A 22780-nucleotide genomic window follows, 5' to 3' on the forward strand; every position below is an offset into this window, starting at 1 on the left:
TACCTCCCATTTTGTTTTAGTTTTTCCATTCCGAACATTATTTGCAAAAATATATATATATATTTTTTTTTACTGTTTGATCTTTACAAATGTTAAGTTTGCTGAAAATAAAATGGACGTTTCTTTTTTTGCTGAGTTTATATTGGTCATGGCTCCCGAGTGGCGCACAATGGGATTGCCTTGCAGTTCTCCAGCTGTATCCACTGAAATAGCGGTGGGCGCGCAAGGTTCATGGCACGAGGGCATGGGGCACAGGATGGGCCGTAGAGCCACGCACAGAAGACGGACCTAGCCCATGTGGAAGGGAGGAGGAGGAAGGGTGGACCCCCACCCCGCCCCACTGGGTAGCACAGAGCAACACTTTAAGCGGCATTGCAATAATAATGGCGCTGACGAGGGAAACAATCCCGCTCTTCTTAGTGTCATTCTGCACGTTCAAACTAAAACAACGTAACTAATAATGGCACGAAAAATTTGGAGGGCCTTAATTCAGATAACAAATGGCTCACTTTCGTTTGGGCCTACCGAGTGGTGCAGCTGTCTAAGACACTGCATCGCAGTGCAAAATGCATTGCTACAGATGCAGGTTTGATACCCGTGCCGGCCGCCACCGGGAGATTCATGAGGCGGCTTTTGGTTTTAATTCATTCATTCATTCATTTAGAATCCCCCAATATGTAATTATTGGCGGAGAGTCACGTCATATTTTTCAATATACTGTAGACCTACCATAGGCGACATGAGTCTCACTAGTGTTGAGTAATGTGCTGTTAAAAGTAGTGTAGGTCTTATTTATTTAAAGAGCATATTGAAGTTAGAAGCAATAGGATTTGAAGCAATAGCCTCCAACTATTTTAGCACCATTTTTGCGCTGCTCTAAGACAAGCATAGGCACCGGTCTTGATAAATTTAGTTTCGGTACTGGTTAGAAGACTACAATTATAGAATTAGGGTGTAGAAATGTTGTGCTTTTAGTGTAACCTTTATTTAACTAGGCAAGTCAGTTAAGAACAAATTCTTATTTACAAGGACAGCCTACTCCTTCCTCCCCGTCAGGGAATTGAACCCCGGACTCCCGTGTGCCAGCACGACACAGGGATTCTTTAGTTGAATAGCCTAGTACTGTAGCCTACTCCTGACTGTCACGTTGTACAGCGCCATATTTTCTGTTCCATCGTTATTTATTTAAAAAGTATATTGAAGATAGAAGCAATAGGATTTGAAGCAATAGCTATTTCAGCATCCTTTCGCGTTGCTATGAAACAACACGGGGACTGGTCTTGACAGATTTTTATTTTCACTGAATCTCCGTTTGGGTATTGGTTACACTACAATTAGGGTGAGGAAATGTTATGCCCCTTAGATATTCATTTAGAATCCTCCAATCCTCTTATGCTCTTAGTACTGTAGCCTACTCCTGACTGTCACACTGTACAGCGACATATTTTCCGTTCCATCCTAACAGAAACCCTGAGGGTTTCATTTTTCTTGGAATAGAAACACCATAATATTAATCAAATTAATTACGCTACATTTCTTAAAAACAATCCCATATACTATGCTCTTACAGAAAAGATTTTAAATTCTCTAGTAATGCCAATATTGAAGACTATCAAATGCTTCTCAAAGATGCCCTCTGGTGGTCAAACTAACACTAACTTGCATTAATGGTAAAACTGGCTGACAATTAAATAACGTAGCACAGAATTCTGCATCAGCTTGCAAGGTATGCTGCAGTATGACGCAACTTTTAAAGGAGGAACCACTGTAGCTTCAGCTGTAAGCTAGCAGGGTAGCCTAGTGGTTAGAGCATTGGACTAGTAACCGGTTGCAAGTTCAAACCCCCGAGCTGACAAGGTACGAATCTGTCGTTCTGCCCCTGAACAGGCAGTTAACCCACTGTTCCTAGGCCGTCATTGAAAATAAGAATTTGTTCTTAACTGACTTGCCTAGTTAAATAAAGGTAAAAAAAAAAAAACTGTTCATAGTGTTCCTGCTGGAGACAGTTTTAACTGTTGAAACGTTAGCCTACAAAGCGACTGGTATCTTCTTGCATTGTAAAGTGCTGCATCATTCAAGTGTGTTAACTTCTGTGGAGCTAACATGATGCAGCCCAGACTCCCAGTACAGCATGAGTGGGGAGCTAACATGATGCAGCCCAGACTCCCAGTACAGCATGAGTGTGGAGCTAACATGATGTAGCCCAGACTCCCAGTACAGCATGAGTGTGGAGCTAACATGATGCAGCCCAGACTCCCAGTACAGCATGAGTGTGGAGCTAACATGATGTAGCCCAGACTCCCAGTACAGCATGAGTGTGGAGCTAACATGATGCAGCCCAGACTCCCAGTACAGCATGAGTGTGGAGCTAACATGATGCAGCCCAGACTCCCAGTACAGCATGAGTGTGTAGCTAACATGATGCAGCCCAGACTCCCAGTACAGCATGAGTGTGGAGCTAACATGATGTAGCCCAGACTCCCAGTACAGCATGAGTGTGGAGCTAACATGATGTAGCCCAGACTCCCAGTACAGCATGAGTGTGGAGCTAACATGATGTAGCCCAGACTCCCAGTACAGCATGAGTGTGGAGCTAACATGATGCAGCCCAGACTCCCAGTACAGCATGAGTGTGGAGCTAACATGATGTAGCCCAGACTCCCAGTACAGCATGAGTGTGGAGCTAACATGATGCAGCCCAGACTCCCAGTACAGCATGAGTGTGGAGCTAACATGATGTAGCCCAGACTCCCAGTACAGCATGAGTGGGGAGCTAACATGATGCAGCCCAGACTCCCAGTACAGCATGAGTGTGGAGCTAACATGATGCAGCCCAGACTCCCAGTACAGCATGAGTGTGGAGCTAACATGATGCAGCCCAGACTCCCAGTACAGCATGAGTGTGTAGCTAACATGATGCAGCCCAGACTCCCAGTACAGCATGAGTGTGGAGCTAACATGATGTAGCCCAGACTCCCAGTACAGCATGAGTGTGGAGCTAACATGATAACAGCCCAGACTCCCAGTACAGCATGAGTGTGGAGCTAACATGATGCAGCCCAGACTCCCAGTACAGTATGAGTGTGGAGCTAACATGATGTAGCCCAGACTCCCAGTACAGCATGAGTGTGAGCTAACATGATGTAGCCCAGACTCCCAGTACAGCATGAGTGTGGAGCTAACATGATGTAGCCCAGACTCCCAGTACAGCATGAGTGTGGAGCTAACATGATGCAGCCCAGACTCCCAGTACAGCATGAGTGTGGAGCTAACATGATGTAGCCCAGACTCCCAGTACAGCATGAGTGTGGAACTAACATGATGCAGCCCAGACTCCCAGTACAGCATGAGTGTGGAGCTAACATGATGCAGCCCAGACTCCCAGTACAGCATGAGTGTGGAGCTAACATGATGCAGCCCAGACTCCCAGTACAGCATGAGTGGAGCTAACATGATGCAGCCCAGACTCCCAGTACAGCATGAGTGTGGAGCTAACATGATGCAGCCCAGACTCCCAGTACATGGCAGACTCCCAGTACAGCATGAGTGGAGCTAACATGATGCAGCCCAGACTCCCAGTACAGCATGAGTGTGGAGCTAACATGATGCAGCCCAGACTCCCAGTACAGGCATGAGTGGGAGCTAACATGATGCAGCCCAGACTCCCAGTACAGCATGAGTGTGGAGCTAACATGATGCAGCCCAGACTCCCAGTACAGCATGAGTGTGGAGCTAACATGATGCAGCCCAGACTCCCAGTACAGCATGAGCTAACATGATGCAGCCCAGACTCCCAGTACAGCATGAGTGTGTAGCTAACATGATGCAGCCCAGACTCCCAGTACAGCATGGACTAACATGATGCAGCCCAGACTCCCAGTAGTGGAACTAACATGATGCAGCCCAGACTCCCAGTACAGCAACTAACATGACAGCCCAGACTGTACAGTATGAGTGGAGCTAACATGATGCAGCCCAGACTACAGGCCTAACATGACAGCCCAGATCCCAGTACAGTGTGGAGCTAACATGATGCAGCCCAGACTCCCAGTACAGCATGAGTGTGGAGCTAACATGATGCAGCCCAGACTCCCAGTACAGCATGAGTGTGGAGCTAACATGATGCAGCCCAGACTCCCAGTACAGCATGAGTGGGAGCTAACATGATGCAGCCCAGACTCCCAGTACAGCATGAGTGTGGAGCTAACATGATGCAGCCCAGACTCCCAGTACAGCATGAGTGTGGACTAACATGATGCAGCCCAGACTCCCAGTACAGCATGAGTGTGGAGCTAACATGATGCAGCCCAGACTCCCAGTACAGCATGAGTGTGGAGCTAACATGATGCAGCCCAGACTCCCAGTACAGCATGAGTGTGGAGCTAACATGATGCAGCCCAGACTCCCAGTACAGGCTGAGTGTGGAACTAACATGATGCAGCCCAGACTCCCAGTACAGGCATGAGTGTGGAGCTAACATGATGCAGCCCAGACTCCCAGTACAGCATGAGTGTGGAGCTAACATGATGCAGCCCAGACTCCCAGTACAGGCTAAGTGGAACTAACATGATGCAGCCCAACTCCCAGTACAGGCTAAGTGGAACTAACATGATGCAGCCCAGACTCCCAGTACAGCATAAGTGGAACTAACATGATGCAGCCCAGACTCCCAGTACAGGCTGAGTGGAACTAACATGATGCAGCCCAGACTCCCAGTACAGGCAGTGGAGCTAACATGATGCAGCCCAGACTCCCAGTACAGGCTAAGTGGAGCTAACATGATGCAGCCCAGACTCCCAGTACAGGCATGAGTGTGGAGCTAACATGATGCAGCCCAGACTCCCAGTACAGGCTAAGTGGAACTAACATGATGCAGCCCAGACTCCCAGTACAGGCTAAGTGGAGCTAACATGATGCAGCCCAGACTCCCAGTACAGGCTAAGTGGAGCTAACATGATGCAGCCCAGACTCCCAGTACAGGCTAGTGTGGAACTAACATGATGCAGCCCAGACTCCCAGTACAGGCATGAGTGGAGCTAACATGATGCAGCCCAGACTCCCAGTACAGGCTAAGTGGAGCTAACATGATGCAGCCCAGACTCCCAGTACAGGCTAAGTGGAACTAACATGATGCAGCCCAGACTCCCAGTACAGCATGAGTGTGAGCTAACATGATGCAGCCCAGACTCCCAGTACAGGCTAAGTGGAGCTAACATGATGCAGCCCAGACTCCCAGTACAGGCTAAGTGGAGCTAACATGATGCAGCCCAGACTCCCAGTACAGGCTAAGTGGAACTAACATGATGCAGCCCAGACTCCCAGTACAGCATGAGTGTGGAGCTAACATGATGCAGCCCAGACTCCCAGTACAGTATGAGTGTGGAGCTAACATGATACAGCCCAGACTCCCAGTACAGTATGAGTGTGGAACTAACATGATACAGCCCAGACTCCCAGTACAGCATGAGTGTGGAGCTAACATGATACAGCCCAGACTCCCAGTACAGCATGAGTGTGGAGCTAACATGATGTAGCCCAGACTCCCAGTACAGTATGAGTGTGGAGCTAACATGATGCAGCCCAGACTCCCAGTACAGTATGAGTGTGGAGCTAACATGATGTAGCCCAGACTCCCAGTACAGCATGAGTGTGTAGCTAACATGATGCAGCCCAGACTCCCAGTACATGAGTGTGCTAACATGATGCAGCCCAGACTCCCAGTACAGGCTGAGTGTGGAACTAACATGATGCAGCCCAGACTCCCAGTACAGGCTAAGTGGAACTAACATGATGCAGCCCAGACTCCCAGTACAGCATGAGTGTGGAGCTAACATGATGCAGCCCAGACTCCCCCAGTGGTGATGCAGCCCAGACTCCCAGTACAGGCTAAGTGGAGCTAACATGATGCAGCCCAGACTCCCAGTACAGGCTAAGTGGAACTAACATGATGCAGCCCAGACTCCCAGTACAGGCTAAGTGGAACTAACATGATGCAGCCCAGACTCCCAGTACAGGCTAAGTGGAACTAACATGATGCAGCCCAGACTCCCAGTACAGGCTAAGTGGAACTAACATGATGCAGCCCAGACTCCCAGTACAGCATGAGTGTGTAGCTAACATGATGCAGCCCAGACTCCCAGTACAGGCTAAGCTAACATGATGCAGCCCAGACTCCCAGTACAGCATGAGTGTAGCTAACATGATGCAGCCCAGACATACAGGATGGAACTAACATGATGCAGCCCAGACTCCCAGTACAGCTAAGTGGAACTAACATGATGCAGCCCAGACTCCCAGTACAGGCTAAGTGGAACTAACATGATGCAGCCCAGACTCCCAGTACAGGCAGTGGAACTAACATGATGCAGCCCAGACTCCCAGTACAAGTGGAACTAACATGATGCAGCCCAGACTCCCAGTACAGGCTAAGTGGAGCTAACATGATGCAGCCCAGACTCCCAGTACAGGCTAAGTGGAGCTAACATGATGCAGCCCAGACTCCCAGTACAGCTAAGTGGAACTAACATGATGCAGCCCAGACTCCCAGTACAGGCTGTGGAACTAACATGATGCAGCCCAGACTCCCAGTACAGCATGAGTGTGGAGCTAACATGATGCAGCCCAGACTCCCAGTACAGGCTAAGTGGAGCTAACATGATGCAGCCCAGACTCCCAGTACAGCATGAGTGTGTAGCTAACATGATGCAGCCCAGACTCCCAGTACAGCATGAGTGTGGAACTAACATGATGCAGCCCAGACTCCCAGTACAGCATGAGTGTGTAGCTAACATGATGCAGCCCAGACTCCCAGTACAGGCTAAGTGGAACTAACATGATGCAGCCCAGACTCCCAGTACAGGCAGCTAACATGATGCAGCCCAGACTCCCAGTACAGGCTAAGTGGAGCTAACATGATGCAGCCCAGACTCCCAGTACAGGCTAAGTGGAACTAACATGATGCAGCCCAGACTCCCAGTACAGGCTAAGTGGAACTAACATGATGCAGCCCAGACTCCCAGTACAGGCTAAGTGGAACTAACATGATGCAGCCCAGACTCCCAGTACAGGCTAAGTGGAACTAACATGATGCAGCCCAGACTCCCAGTACAGGCTAAGTGGAGCTAACATGATGCAGCCCAGACTCCCAGTACAGGCTAAGTGGAGCTAACATGATGCAGCCCAGACTCCCAGTACAGGCAGTGGAACTAACATGATGCAGCCCAGACTCCCAGTACAGGCAGTGGAACTAACATGATGCAGCCCAGACTCCCAGTACAGGTAAGTGGAGCTAACATGATGCAGCCCAGACTCCCAGTACAGGCTAAGTGGAGCTAACATGATGCAGCCCAGACTCCCAGTACAGGCATGGAACTAACATGATGCAGCCCAGACTCCCAGTACAGCTAAGTGGAGCTAACATGATGCAGCCCAGACTCCCAGTACAGGCTAAGTGGAGCTAACATGATGCAGCCCAGACTCCCAGTACAGGCTAAGTGGAACTAACATGATGCAGCCCAGACTCCCAGTACAGCATGAGTGTGAGCTAACATGATGCAGCCCAGACTCCCAGTACAGGCTAAGTGGAGCTAACATGATGCAGCCCAGACTCCCAGTACAGGCTAAGTGGAGCTAACATGATGCAGCCCAGACTCCCAGTACAGCATGAGTGTGGAGCTAACATGATGCAGCCCAGACTCCCAGTACAGCATGAGTGTGGAGCTAACATGATGCAGCCCAGACTCCCAGTACAGCTATGAGTGGAGCTAACATGATGCAGCCCAGACTCCCAGTACAGCATGAGTGTGTAGCTAACATGATGCAGCCCAGACTCCCAGTACAGGCATAAAGTGTGGAGCTAACATGATGCAGCCCAGACTCCCAGTACAGCATGAGTGGAGCTAACATGATGCAGCCCAGACTCCCAGTACAGCTAAGTGGAACTAACATGATGCAGCCCAGACTCCCAGTACAGGCTAAGTGGAGCTAACATGATGCAGCCCAGACTCCCAGTACAGCAGTGGAACTAACATGATGCAGCCCAGACTCCCAGTACAGCTAGTGTGGAGCTAACATGATGCAGCCCAGACTCCCAGTACAGGCTATGAGTGTGGAGCTAACATGAAGCCCAGATGAGCTAACATGATGCAGCCCAGACTCCCAGTACAGCATGAGTGTGGAGCTAACATGATGCAGCCCAGACTCCCAGTACAGTATGAGTGTGGAGCTAACATGATGCAGCCCAGACTCCCAGTACAGGTGTGGAGCTAACATGATGCAGCCCAGACTCCCAGTACAGGCTAAGTGGAGCTAACATGATGCAGCCCAGACTCCCAGTACAGGCTGAGTGGAGCTAACATGATGCAGCCCAGACTCCCAGTACAGGCTAAGTGGAGCTAACATGATGCAGCCCAGACTCCCAGTACAGCTGAGTGTGGAGCTAACATGATGCAGCCCAGACTCCCAGTACAGGCTAAGTGGAGCTAACATGATGCAGCCCAGACTCCCAGTACAGGCTAAGTGGAGCTAACATGATGCAGCCCAGACTCCCAGTACAGGCTAAGTGGAGCTAACATGATGCAGCCCAGACTCCCAGTACAGGCTAAGTGGAGCTAACATGATGCAGCCCAGACTCCCAGTACAGGCTAAGTGGAGCTAACATGATGCAGCCCAGACTCCCAGTACAGGCAGCTAACATGATGCAGCCCAGACTCCCAGTACAGTGGAGCTAACATGATGCAGCCCAGACTCCCAGTACAGGCATGATGCAGCCCAGACTCCCAGTACAGGAGCTAACATGATGCAGCCCAGACTCCCAGTACAGGCTAAGTGGAGCTAACATGATGCAGCCCAGACTCCCAGTACAGCATGAGTGTGTAGCTAACATGATGCAGCCCAGACTCCCAGTACAGGCTAAGTGGAGCTAACATGATGCAGCCCAGACTCCCAGTACAGGCTAAGTGGAGCTAACATGATGCAGCCCAGACTCCCAGTACAGGCTAAGTGGAGCTAACATGATGCAGCCCAGACTCCCAGTACAGGCTAAGTGGAGCTAACATGATGCAGCCCAGACTCCCAGTACAGGCTAAGTGGAGCTAACATGATGCAGCCCAGACTCCCAGTACAGGCTAAGTGTAGCAGGCACGGTGCACTCGCACTATAAGGTGGACATTGGCTGCGCTGATAGACAGACTTGATCAATGAGACACATTTGACAGAAGTACCGGAAATAAAATAAATTCTAGTCCCGAACCATTTTTCATGTTCTAGTATTGAAAAAGTACAGAATGTTCGGTAAACCATGCAACACTATTAGGCGGCCCGCCCAATACTTTTCTATGCAGAAAAAAACCCTGCACACACAAACTTTACTTATAGTAACTAAGTATGACTGAGTTGAAATCTTTAGACTGGTCTTCAGGTTGTTTAAATCAGATCAAATCTCTCACACACGCCAGCTGTGTTTACTCTCTGCCCCTTCACAGTGGCCCCCTGCTGTAATTTACTCTCTATATTTAGAATCCCAGGCCAGGTAGAGCACATTCAAAACAAACAACGAACACAACAACAGATCCTCCCACACAGCGGTGCACACAGCCCTGCAGGTGAACTAGACAGCAGTCTGAAGCACAGTGTGATACACAGCAGACCCAAGGAAACAGGCCAGGAAACAACAATGGCATACACTATACATATCTAAAAGGAGAATGCAAAGTGGCAAACTAAACAAAATACGGGGAAAACACTTGAAATATCATCAATATAAGATATGATTCCCGGAAAAGCTCCACTAAATAAAATGTACAACACATAATCAGAGAAAATAAGTTGGACAGTCAAATGTGGTCAAGTTCAGGGTTGTGGAACATTCCCAGAGGTCAAAAGGTCACAAAGGAAAAAGCTCAAAGTAAAGTGCTAACCTGTGTGCGATGCACCAGAGGATTTCTGACTCGAGTCAGGTTCGGGGCGTCCTGGTACAGTTGGAAGGGTCCCAGGGGGCAGCGGCTGACCCCTCTTCAGCAGCTGCTTGTGCTCCTGCTGGCGGAAGCGCGGAGGGATCTCTCTTGGCGGGTAACGCTGTTGGGCGGGCGAGGGCTGGGACTGCTGCTGGGCACTGGAGGGGGCGCGCTTGCCATTACTGCCACTGCTGCTGGTGGGGGCACAGATGGGGTGGCACTGGGGTTGGCGGGGGGAGGAGGGGTGGGGCCGGGCTTGGCTGAGTCTGGCACTGTGGAGGGAAGAGAGAGGAGGCAGGAAGTTAAGGCACCAGGCAGAAGCTGATTTTGATTTATTCAACACACACACACATTCACACATCCACATGCTTAGCAGTCTGATGATACCGAGGCATCATCAGCTCACCATCCCTCCATCTTAAGCATTAGTAGGCTTAAGGCAAAGCCCACTAACTGATCTTAGATCAGTGTTTATAAGGACAATCACATCCTAACCCTGGAAAAAGAGGGCAGTTTTAGAGCTACTCTTCCCTCTGTAACCCCCCCACCCATCCTACTGACCTAGCCGTGACTTCTCCTCACATTTACATTCCACCCTGACCGTCTATTATGTCTACGCTTCCAGCCCCTATGACAAACTCCACTCACCCACTTCCTCAGTCTAGCATTAACATAAGCCAGCTAGCACTGTTTAGCATGGTATGCTAGCTAATTACTCAACTCATTAATTTCCTCAGCAATAGTTAGCAAGCACCATTAAGCATGCTAGCTAAGTACTATTTTCATGTATTGCCTCAACTGTTTTAGCTTCTTAGCAGCCTAGCATGCTAAGTACTGTACTCATTAATTTCCGGGCTCAATATTAGCAGTTTTGTAGGCTAGCACCTTAAGTATTAGCAACAGAGGGGAAGTGCTCAAAAAGGTCAGGGCTCAATCCGTATCAGGAGAGGCCAAGTAGCAAGAGGATCAGATTTGGAATGACAGGCATCAGGTGCATTATTGAAACGAGATGTATTCTGGTCATAATCTCTGTACTGGTGCTTACATAATAAATGTGATAGTCAGCAAAGAGCCTACTGCCGCTCTGCCATTTAATTCATTAAATGCATGATCATTTTTACCATGCTAGTAAATTATCATCGTTTTATTTTCGGGCACTAGAAAGGTCCTCCTGAAATGGACACAAGCATGGGGCAGAGCGCTAACCTATTATACCAAGTAAAAGAGATGCTTGTAAGTCGCTCTGGATAAGAACATCTGCTCAATTACCAATATGTTAATGTATGTGTATTGAGTAGAAAACATGGTGAGGGTAAAAGACAAAGGGTTAAAAACACAGCAAAAGAAGCTGACAAATTCCTTAATCAATAAGCTGTTTGTAATTGTTTTATGTTCCACTGTTTTGTTACGCTTCCCCAAAAAATAATTCACCAAAATTGTGATTGAAATAACTTGGGAATAGAGGAATGATCACAGACACACATTGACAGTAGTGGGATGCAGTCTAAACAAAGACATGCCTGTTAAATCACACAGCCAGAGGGAGCAAGAGAGAAAGATCTGGCATGGCAACACTAGTAAAAACATCAGCAGGATCCAGCAACACAGACCAGAAGCCAAACAAACCAGCATGAGATTGTGATCTGTTTTACAGTACGAGAGAATCAATGTGTGAGACAGGAAACAATCCTGTGGCTAAATATTCTCAAAGTAAAAAGCTCATTATAAACTGGGTGGTTTGAGCCCTCAATGCTGACTGACGGACAGCTGTGGTATATCAGACCATATACCACGGGTATGACATTTTTTTTTTACTGCTCTAATTACATTGGTAACCAGTTTATAATAGCAATAAGGCACCTCGGGGGGGTTGTGGTATTGCGTTGTGCCCAAGAACAGCCCTTGGCAGTGGTATATTGCCCATATACCACACACCCCCAGGCCTTATTGATGAAGTAACCCACAGAAAATCATGTGTGGGTTCTGCGTACGACGCTGTATGGGAACGGTTCTGCTCCATTGACCACAGCCCAATGTTTGTGCAGTGAACGGTGAACAGCTCACACACACAGTTATGTAACCGGGAGGCCCACAGCAAGGGGGAAGAGCACAGAACGGTGAACAGCTCACACACACAGTTATGTAACCGGGAGGCCCACAGCAAGGGGGAAGAGCACAGAACGGTGAACAGCTCACACACACAGTTATGTAACCGGGAGGCCCACAGTAAGGGGAAGAGGACAGAACGGTGAACAGCTCACACACACAGTTATGTAACCGGGAGGCCCACAGTAAGGGGGAAGAGACAGAACGGTGAACAGCTCACACACAGTTATGTAACCGGGAGGCCCACAGTAAGGGGGAAGAGGACAGAACGGTGAACAGCTCACACACACAGTTATGTAACCGGGAGGCCCACAGTAAGGGGGAAGAGGACAGAACGGTGAACAGCTCACACACACAGTTATGTAACCGGGAGGCCCACAGTAAGGGGGAAAAGCACAGAACGGTGAACAGCTCACACATACAGTTATGTAACAGGGAGGCCCACAGTAAGGGGGAAGAGGACAGAACGGTGAACAGCTCACACACACAGTTATGTAACCGGGAGGCCCACAGTAAGGGGGAAGAGGACAGAACGGTGAACAGCTCACACACACAGTTATGTAACCGGGAGGCCCACAGTAAGGGGAAGAGCACAGAACGGTGAACAGCTCACACACACAGTTATGTAACCGGGAGGCCCACAGTAAGGGGGAAGAGGACAGAACGGTGAACAGCTCACACACACAGTTATGTAACCGGGAGGCCCACAGTAAGGGGGAAGAGGACAGAACGGTGAACAGCTCACACACAGTTATGTAACCGGGAGGCCCACAGTAAGGGGGAAAAGCACAGAACGGTGAACAGCTCACACATACAGTTATGTAACAGGGAGGCCCACAGTAAGGGGGAAGAGGACAGAACGGTGAACAGCTCACACACAGTTATGTAACCGGGAGGCCCACAGTAAGGGGAAGAGGACAGAACGGTGAACAGCTCACACACACAGTTATGTAACCAGTAAGGGGGAAGGGAGGCCCACAGTAAGGCCCACAGGGGGAAGAGGACAGAACGGTGAACAGCTCACACACACAGTTATGTAACCGGGAGGCCCACAGTAAGGGGGAAAAGCACAGAACGGTGAACAGCTCACACATACAGTTATGTAACCGGGAGGCCCACAGTAAGGGGGAAGAGGACAGAACGGTGAACAGCTCACACACACAGTTATGTAACCGGGAGGCCCACAGTAAGGGGGAAGAGGACAGAACGGTGAACAGCTCACACACAGTTATGTAACCGGGAGGCCCACAGTAAGGGGGAAGAGCACAGAACGGTGAACAGCTCACACATACAGTTATGTAACAGGGAGGCCCACAGTAAGGGGGAAGAGGACAGAACGGTGAACAGCTCACACATACAGTTATGTAACCGGGTGCAAAGAAACTAACAGCAGATTTACCTAACTGTGTAGAGACAAAGGAATTTCCAGAGTTAGCCATCCCTGAGACTGGGGTAACCCCATTTTTTGGGCCAGAATTTCTGGCGACCCCACCCCACCCCAAATCGAAACAACCTTAAAATAAAAAAGTAAATTTAGATTCACATCCACAAATAACCTTCAATTCAAATATCTTATCAAAGCACCAATAAATACCTTTACTCAATGATAGATTATTAGAAAAATACTTTCTCAAATACGTTTGCATTAGGGATGTTACCGGTTAATCGGTTAGCCCCCAAAAACACATTTGACCGGTCTTGCTTATCGGTCTAGAGTAAATTTGCATAATTTTGTGGAATTAAAAATTGGTTCATCTGTATTTGTTAGTCGTCATGCATTTTAATTTATCACACGTGCACAGCATACACAGCCTAGTTTGAGGAGCGGAATAGCCTACCATCTGTCAGACAGCACAAGAGTAGCTCCGCAAAAAGCCTGCGTAGGCTACTGGAGTGAATTCAGCAGCATAGGCCTGTCTACCATTGACTATCAGCACATCAGCCACCACTTTGCAGTGTGAGGTTGAAACCTGAACGTTTTCACTTTACGTCAAATAAATCAGTCTTCCCTTGCTTCAAAGTAGCCTTGCAAAAACCCATCCATAGAAACAGGGAGGCAATTCTTTTATTGGTTTTCATATCAACATTCTTTTGTTGTCCAGAAGCCAAATGCATGATCCTAGTCATATTAGCAACCCATCATAGTAGCTGCTATTAGATTCCCCCTCTTTCTACGTTTCTAAAAGAGATGTTCATCTCTGTCACATATGGAACTGCTGACATTAGGTGCTCTGTTGAGAACGGTGTTTCCCGCTAATTGCATTTGGGTAAATCTTTGAAAATCAAGTTTTATTAGGTGCTTCATTGTAGGACTTGCATGTTCAATAATAGGCTATAGGCAATAACAGGCTTCATCAATAAGTGCATCGATGACGTCGTCTCCACAGTGACCGTACGTAACGTACATACCTCAACCAGAAGCCATGGATTACAGGCAACCTCCTCCCTGAGCTAAAGGCTAGAGCTGCCGCTTTCAAGGAGTGGGACTCTAACCAGGAGGCTTTTAAGAAATCCCGCTATACCCTCCGACGAACCATCAAACAGGCAAAGGGTAAATACAGGACTAAGATCGAATCGTACTACACAGCCTCCGAACATCAACAGATGTGGCAGGGCTGACAAACCATTACAGACCACAAAGCGAAGCACAGCCGAGAGCTGCCCAGTTACACAAGCCTACCAGATGAGCCAAATTACTTCTATGCTTGCGTCGAGGCAAATAACACTGAAACATGGATGAGAGCACCAGCTGTTCCGGAAGACTGTGTGATCATGCTCTCCGCAGTCGATGTGAGTAAGACCTTTTAAACAGGTCAACATTCACAAGGCCGCTTAGCTAAACGGATTACCAGGATGTTTACTGCGAGCATGCACTGACCAACTGGCAAGTGTCTTCACTGACATTTTCAATGTCTCCTTGTCAGAGTCTGTAATACCAACATGTTTCAAGCAGACCACCATAGTGGGCACAGGAACTAAGGTAACCTGCCTAAAGGACTACCAACCCGTAGCACTCATGTCTGTAGCCATGAAGTGCTTCGAAAGGCTGGCCATGGCTCATATCAACACCAATATCCCAGAAACCCTAGACCAACTCCAATTTGCATACCGCCCTAACAGATCCACAGAAGATGCAATCTCTATTGCACTCCACACAGCCCTTTCCCCCCCTGGACAAAAGGAACACCTATTTGAGAATGCATCAATAAGCTAAGGACCCTGGGACTAAACACATCCCTCTGCAACTGGATCCTGGACTTCCTGACGGGCCACCCCCAGGTGGTAAGGGCATGTAGCAACACATCTGCCACGCCCTCAACACAGGGGCCCCTCAGGGGTGCGTGCTCAGTCCACTCCTGTACTCCCTGTTCACTCATGACTGCACGGCCAGGCACGACTCCAACACCATCATTAAGTTTTCCGATGACAACAGTGGTAGGCCTGATCACCAACAACGATGAGACAGCCTATAGGGAAGAGGTCAGAGACCTGGCCGTGTGTGGCCAGGACAACAATCTCTCCCTCAACATGATCAAGACAAAAGGAGATGATTGTGGATTAAAGGAAAAAGAGGACAGAGCACGCCCCCATTCTCATCGACGGGGCTGGAGTGGAGCAGGTTGAGAGCTTCAAGTTCCTTGGTGTCCACATCACCAACAAACTAATATGGTCCAAGCACACCAAGACAGTCATGACAAAACCCATTCCCTCTCAGGAGACTTAAAAGATTTGGCATGGGTCCTCAGATCCTCAAAAGGTTCTACAGCTGCACCATCGAGAGAATTCCTGACTGATTGCGTCACTGCCTGGTATGGCAACTGCTCGGCCTCCTACAGCAAGACACTACAGAGGGTAGTGCGTACGGCCCAGTACATCACTGGGGCAAAGCTTCCTGACATCCAGGCTGTGTCAGAGGAAGGCCCTAAAAATTGTCAAAGACTCCAGCCACCCTAGTCATAGACTGTTCTCTCTGCTACCGCACAGAAAGCGGTACCGGAGGACCAAGTCTCAGTCCAAAAGGCTACTAAAACAGCTTCTACCCCCCAAGCCATAAGACCCCTGAACATCTAATCAAATGGCTTCACAGACTATTTGTGTTGCCCCACCCCCTCTTTTACACCGCTGCTATTCTCTGTTATTATCTATGCATAGTCACTTTAATAACTCTGCCTACATGTACATATTACCCCCGGTGCCCCTGCACATTGACTCTGTCCGTTACCCCTTGTATATAGTCTCGCTATTGTTATTTTACTGCTACTCTTTAATTACTTGTTACCTTTATTTCTTATTCATATTTGTACTGCATTGTTGTTTCGGGGCTCGTAAGAGAGTATTTCACTGTAAGGTTTACACCCGTTGTATTCGACGCATGTGACTAATAACGTTTGATTTGATTTTTATGTGATTTCCTCCCTGGTTCTCACTCTGCCCCCGCAGCAGAACATCATTGTGGGCTACAGCTGTTGCCACCAGCCCCCTGACCAGCTCCAGCTCTACCTCAGCCTGCCTGCAGCATAGGAACCAGGCAGGAAAGCTCGAGCTAGAGTGTGCTTCGCATTAGACTTCTCTCTCTCTACCTCTCCTCTACTCCCTACCTCCCTCCTCGTTCATCCATTCCTCATTGTTTATAACCAAAGATGGCTACATTAGGCCAAGCAGATGGAAGGCATATACATTACGCTGGCTAATTCTCCCTGCTGCTGATTCAGAGGGGATTTTCCTGTTAAAATGGAGAGTATTCTACATCCCGCCTTTAAATAGAACAGTATTAGAGTGATGGTGGTCTCTCTGACGTAGATGCTTCTAGAAGTACTGGGGACGGATGGAGGGAGCAAAGAGGCGGGGCTAGCGGTCTGTTCTCTGGCTACACCAATCACAACATGGTGCAGAGAATAGTGTGTGTCACAGTCCCACCACCCCTGTGTCTGTCTGTCTCTCTCTGAATCCAGCCCTCCCTCTAATCCACTTACAATTAGAGCACTATTCTTCCTCTGCACCCCTATTCTTCCTCTGCACCCCTATTCTTCCTCTGCACCCCTATTCTTCCTCTGCACCCCTATTCTTCCTCTGCACCCCTATTCTTCCTCTGCACCCCTATTCTTCCTCTGCACCCCTATTCTTCCTCTGCACCCCTATTCTTCCTCTGCACCCCTATTCTTCCTCTGCACCCCTATTCTTCCTCTGCACCCCTATTCTTCCTCTGCACCCCTATTCTTCCTCTGCACCCCTATTCTTCCTCTGCACCTCTATTCTTCCTCTGCACCCCTATTCTTCCTCTAAAAACAGAGTCCATGAGGTGTGATGAATACAGTGAAAGAGGTGGAAAAAAGTAGGAGATGGAAAGCGAGAAAAAGAGATTACAGTTCTAAGCTGTGCGATGAGCCTGTTTGGTAAGATACACAGTCGTCAGCTGGAGAGAGTTGTGTGGATTCCCAGTTCATCAAAGATGCACATCAAACTACGGCCCTGAGACCCTACAGCCTCACGCAAAGGAAGGGAATGGGATCCCATTTTACACTTTAAAAGAGCCCTTCATTTTCTGACGATCTCACACACACCAGGGGTCACGTTAGAGTTCAAAAATCTGCATTTTCAAAACACAATCAAAAAAATATAAATAAACATTCTGTGTTTCAAACCATTTTCACCTGCGTTTTATTTTGAAAGTCAGTGTTTTTAGCTTCAATAGTGATCGGGGTGCAACTATAGTTTTCCTTCACAGAAAAGACATTAGTGAAACACATTCAGCAGAAAGTAGCTTCATTTTCATCAGATGACAGAAGTGCAAAGCTATTTGGCTCGTAGCCACACAAGTAAAAAAAGGAGGCCAAATGTCTGAAGTTTGAGGTGCCCTTAATCTGTCTGTCTCAGTGTCTGTGTGTGTTCGCACCATGCAGACTGCTCTCCACTCATCAAATCGGGCCACACACACAATTATAGGCTTTTCCATAGCTTACGTCTTTAAAATCGTCCAGAGAGAGGAACTGAATGGAGAGCTTTCATACCCGAGGCCTCGACAACAGCTCACACTGCTCTAAACAGGCTACTATTGCCCAATGATTGGGGGGGAAACACATGGGTAGATCGGAGAGATTAATTGCAAGGTCTTCTCTGTTATAATGGGCTGCGTTCAGGAGAAAAAGTGTTCAACTCCATTTCACAGCAGTGGCGGGTCTTGGAAAGCAAGTCACTACAAGGGTTGACTTTAATACTGTGGCATATTGGGTTCAGGGAAGCTATGGAGGTAATAATAGAATGCAGCCAAGAAAAGGATGGGATGTGTCATGGCCTTACCAAGAGGGCAGTGTGCAATAGAGCTGAACACATTATTGAATATCTTCACAATGCAGACCAATGAATGACAGTCACTGTTGGCAAAAAAAAACAACATCTGTTGCTTACAGGTAACGTCAGTCATATAGATACCAGGCCTAATCAGAACCAGATGAGCAAGTCGATTCATCACAGAAGAACACTGTATAAAGATACTGATCTGAAAATAAGATAAGAGAGACGGAGGTTAATGTAACAATCATATAAGAACGAGAGTGTGTGTGCATTTACACGCATGTATCCGTCCATGTTTGTGTGTGGAGTGTGTCTCTCCCTTAGGGTCTCTGAAGGGCTCATCCGTCTCCCCCTCCTCTCCTCAGCGTGTTGAGCTGAGCTGCCATACTGAGCAGAGGGCCTCAGAGGGGAGGTGGAGATGATAGGGCTTAATTAATCCTGATTAAATATGGGGCTGTAATTTCAAGGAACAGCTCTCTCCCAGGTCTCCTGATCCCTCAGAGGTCAGAGAGGCAGGAGGACTGTAGTTTAGAGGAACAGCTCTCTCCCAGGTCTCCTGATCCCTCAGAGGTCAGAGAGGCAGGAGGACTGTAGTTTAGAGGAACAGCTCTCTCCCAGGGCTCCTGATCCCTCAGAGGTCTGTAGTTTAGAGGAACAGCTCTCTCCCAGGGCTCCTGGAGGTCTGAGAGGCAGGATGGCTGTAGTTTAGAGGAACAGCTCTCTCCCAGGTCTCCTGATCCCTCAGAGGTCTGAGAGGCAGGATGGCTGTAGTTTAGAGGAACAGCTCTCTCCCAGGTGTCCTGATCCCTCAGAGGTCTGAGAGGCAGGATGGCTGTAGTTTAGAGGAACAGCTCTCTCCCAGGTGTCCTGATCCCTCAGAGGTCTGAGAGGCAGGATGGCTGTAGTTTAGAGGAACAGCTCTCTCCCAGGGCTCCTGATCCCTCAGAGGTCTGAGTGGCAGGAGGACTGTAGTTTAGAGGAACAGCTCTCTGAGGGCTCCTGATAACTCATATAGAGTTCTAAAAGGCAGGAGGGCTGTAGTTTAGAGGAACAGCTCTCTGAGGGCTCCTGATAACTCATATAGAGTTCTAAAAGGCAGGAGGGCTGTAGTTTAGAGGAACAGCTCTCTGAGGGCTCCTGATAACTCATATAGAGTTCTAAAAGGCAGGAGGACTCAAAACACCTGGGTCTGACTACTGTATATTGAAATGGCACTATACTTTTATTCAACAATTTAAAACATTTTAAAGATGCACTATGCAGATATCACCCCACCATTTCCTGGTTTCTAAAAGTCTAATAGTTTGCCTAATTTCAGTTTGTGACAAAACAAGCAAGTATAATGTAGAGAATCATTGTACCATTTCAACCGCTATGAAATATATTTTCCATAACCCAAAATATTGTTTTTACAGCTGGTGTACAAAACCGAAAGTAAAATATGCAAAAACGACACTTAAGAACGGGAACCATAGAAATAGCACACATAGACCAGATACAGTATACCGCTTCTTAGACTTGATTTAAATGAGAATGACTGATCTATAACACACGTCTATGTAGATTTGGTCAGGTTGCCCAAAACGTTACATATTGCAGCTTTAAGGCTTTGAATGTTTGTGTGCACCCAAGATGGAGGCCAGACAGACAGGATGAAGGCACAGGGACTGGAGCTGGTTCAGGTTAGCAGGACAGGAGACTTTTCTTTCACACACACCATTTCCCCATCATAAAACATTGGTGGAATGTGCTGGGGAGTAGCTGCAGCTGGTGGCTGGGAGAGAGAGAGAGACCTGTTCAGAGGTGGAACTCTCAGTCACACACACACACACACGTAGGAGTGTGTGTGACAAAGTGTCAATGTTATACAACTGACCTAATGAGAGATCCAACTGGCCCACTGCGTCCCCTATTCCAGTAACCCATTAAGTCCAACTCCTCTACCTGACTGCCCAGTTTCCTACACTCTACTGCTACTTCACCTGCCCACTCAACCCTGCCTGTCCACCCCATACATCATCCCACCACAACTCCCTCAGCAGCCAGCGCAAGCCTTACACTCGGCCTGCTCGCCTCAACGTACACAGCTATAGATTAATGTCTTCCTGAAGCTAGTGTGGGTTATGGAGTGGTCGCTGGAAATGTCGGCTTTGGCTTGGACAACCCAGGAGTAGGTATTAACATGGATAACTGGTCACAGTTTCCCCAAAAACAAAATGACAAGACCCCTGAAATTAGCCGACAACATTTCCCCCCCAACGCCACATTAATGCAATTCCACAAAATACACAACATGTGCAGCATACACATAATTGACCCTGGGGGACTGCACACGCTGCCCACACACAGTTAATAAACCCTACAGGAAACATCTACAGCAGGCCTACAAAATAACATGGGCCTCTTCGCGCTCTCATTTCGACAGTCACACATTTCACAGGCCTATGCACAATTCACTAAATAGGCATCTCTGTCACAGAAATTAATTCTGTTACCAATTCAGAGGCATGAGAGAAAAGTATATCTTCTCCTGTCCTAGAGCCCAGCCCATTTTCCTATCCAGTCCCAATCACACTGAAACCTACAATCCTAACTCTAGTCGAGCATGAAAATTCCTAACTTCATTCTGTAATCCATAGGTTACATGATCAAATCTTGTCTCTGGCCTATGCATGTGAAAATACTGCTAGCACATCTCCTCCGCGCTGTCTCGTACTTGCTGCCCATACGAGAGCTTCTGTAGAGAATCAACAAACGTAGATACGGATATTTTTAAAATAGAGTTTGTCCCCGTTAAGATAAATAGATTAAATATCAAGTTCCACTCTTCATCTCCCAGTTACTGATGAGCTGATCTGCTGTCTGTATAATCATCAACTCCATTTAGGCAAATATAGGAGATATTCTGTCATTCGTTGAAGGAGGTTATCTAGCAAGCTTAACAACTTTGGTATTTTTACTTGTTCGACTGCCGTTACAAAGTCTATGATTGGACAACACTATTCTCCGGGTGTGCTTTGTGTCAAGATGTGCTGAAATGCACTCAAATAATTGAGGAACATGATAAAGGTCAGAATTTATGAACAACTTGTTCCGCAATTCACAACAATGTCATTGGCGATCAAAGATCGAGTAACTATCATCAATAAACATAATAAGTTTCATTTGCGCTGAAATCTTTACATAGTGGCGCAGCCAAGCCGACAAGGTGGCACAGCTCCCCTCTTTTTGGGGGAGAATCCTGGCATAGTGACCATATCTTGGTTTTAAACGCTTTAAAGTGGGCACTGGAGTTATTACTGGTATTGAAACTTGGCATATTTTCAGGAAAATATGAATCCTTACGAGTGAGTGAGTGAAAAATAAACAGGCATTATTATGTGATGCCTAATGACAGCTCTCATATACAGCCACTGTCCTATCTCAGTCATTTGTATAATTCACATCACATATGTGATTTGCGAGCCATTCTGCTTCACTGTTGGAGCTAGTAACATAAGCATTTAGATGCACCTGCTAATCTGTGTACGCGGCCAATAAACGTTGATCTGATACAGCTACTTACCAGAGGAGGCTGGTGGGAGGAGCTATAGGAGGACGGGTTCATTGTAATGGTTGGAATGGAATGAATCAAACACGTGGTTTCCATGTTTGATACCGTTCCATTATTCCATTCCAGCCATTACAATGAGCCCATCCTCCTACAGCTCCTCCCACCAGCCTCCTCTGCTATACACAATCACAACAAGACATATCAGCTCTAACCTAAACATACTCCTAGACAATACAGCATAAACAACTGAATGAATGCCCCCCTTGCCTCTGTTCAGTGATTGGCTAATATCCATCTCCACTGTATTCATTCTCATAGCGTTTAGCCGCTGAAGAGACAACATGACAGCGACGGCAGCGTGTGGAATAAATAAATTCCCTCCGGAATACACTGCCATTTATGGCTCTGCTGCGACACAAAGCGCTGGGTGTAATTAAGTCAATGTGAAACGGCAAATTAATCTTATGAAATGACAGCGTTGTGTCGCCGCAGATTTGGAATAACAATGTGATCTTATGGCGCTATGTAAATGTGGTGGCTGCAGCTCCATCTGGAATGGATGCTGTGAGTATGTTCCCTCCTACTCCTCCTTAATCCATCCATCCATCAAGGTCTACCACAGACCTATCCATGCTAACAGAGTTACCGGGTATGTATCCCTATGTTACACTATCCCCTCATCATGCAGCGCCAGGGAGAAAATGCCTCCACATGGGTGATGGTCCAGTAGACAGGGAGGACTGGTGTCTGATGGGGTGGGGGCATGCTACCTGCCATAGACAGGAGAGATTCAGGCACGGCTGTGTTGTAACACTAGATGGTAGTGGTGGTAGAAACTAAGGTACGGCTGTGTTGTAACACTAGATGGTAGTGGTGG

At 47.7% G+C, this 22780-nt stretch overlaps 1 long non-coding RNA gene across 2 annotated transcripts in view; it reads right to left on the reverse strand.

Moving 5' to 3' along the window:
- Window positions 1–10094: 10094 nt before the first annotated feature.
- Window positions 10095–22780, reverse strand: part of LOC112239330 — a 29508-nt gene continuing 16822 nt past the window's right edge. The window contains exon 4 of one of the 2 annotated variants that reach the window (XR_006080117.1): window positions 10095–10225. This is a non-coding gene — a long non-coding RNA (uncharacterized LOC112239330). Of the gene's footprint in view, window positions 10226–19551; window positions 20125–22780 lie in introns of those variants that run through there. The other variant, XR_002951808.2, reaches the window with a different exon arrangement.

Source organism: Oncorhynchus tshawytscha, linkage group LG27 (assembly GCF_018296145.1).
Source record: "Oncorhynchus tshawytscha isolate Ot180627B linkage group LG27, Otsh_v2.0, whole genome shotgun sequence".
Taxonomy (NCBI): Eukaryota; Metazoa; Chordata; class Actinopteri; order Salmoniformes; family Salmonidae; genus Oncorhynchus; species Oncorhynchus tshawytscha.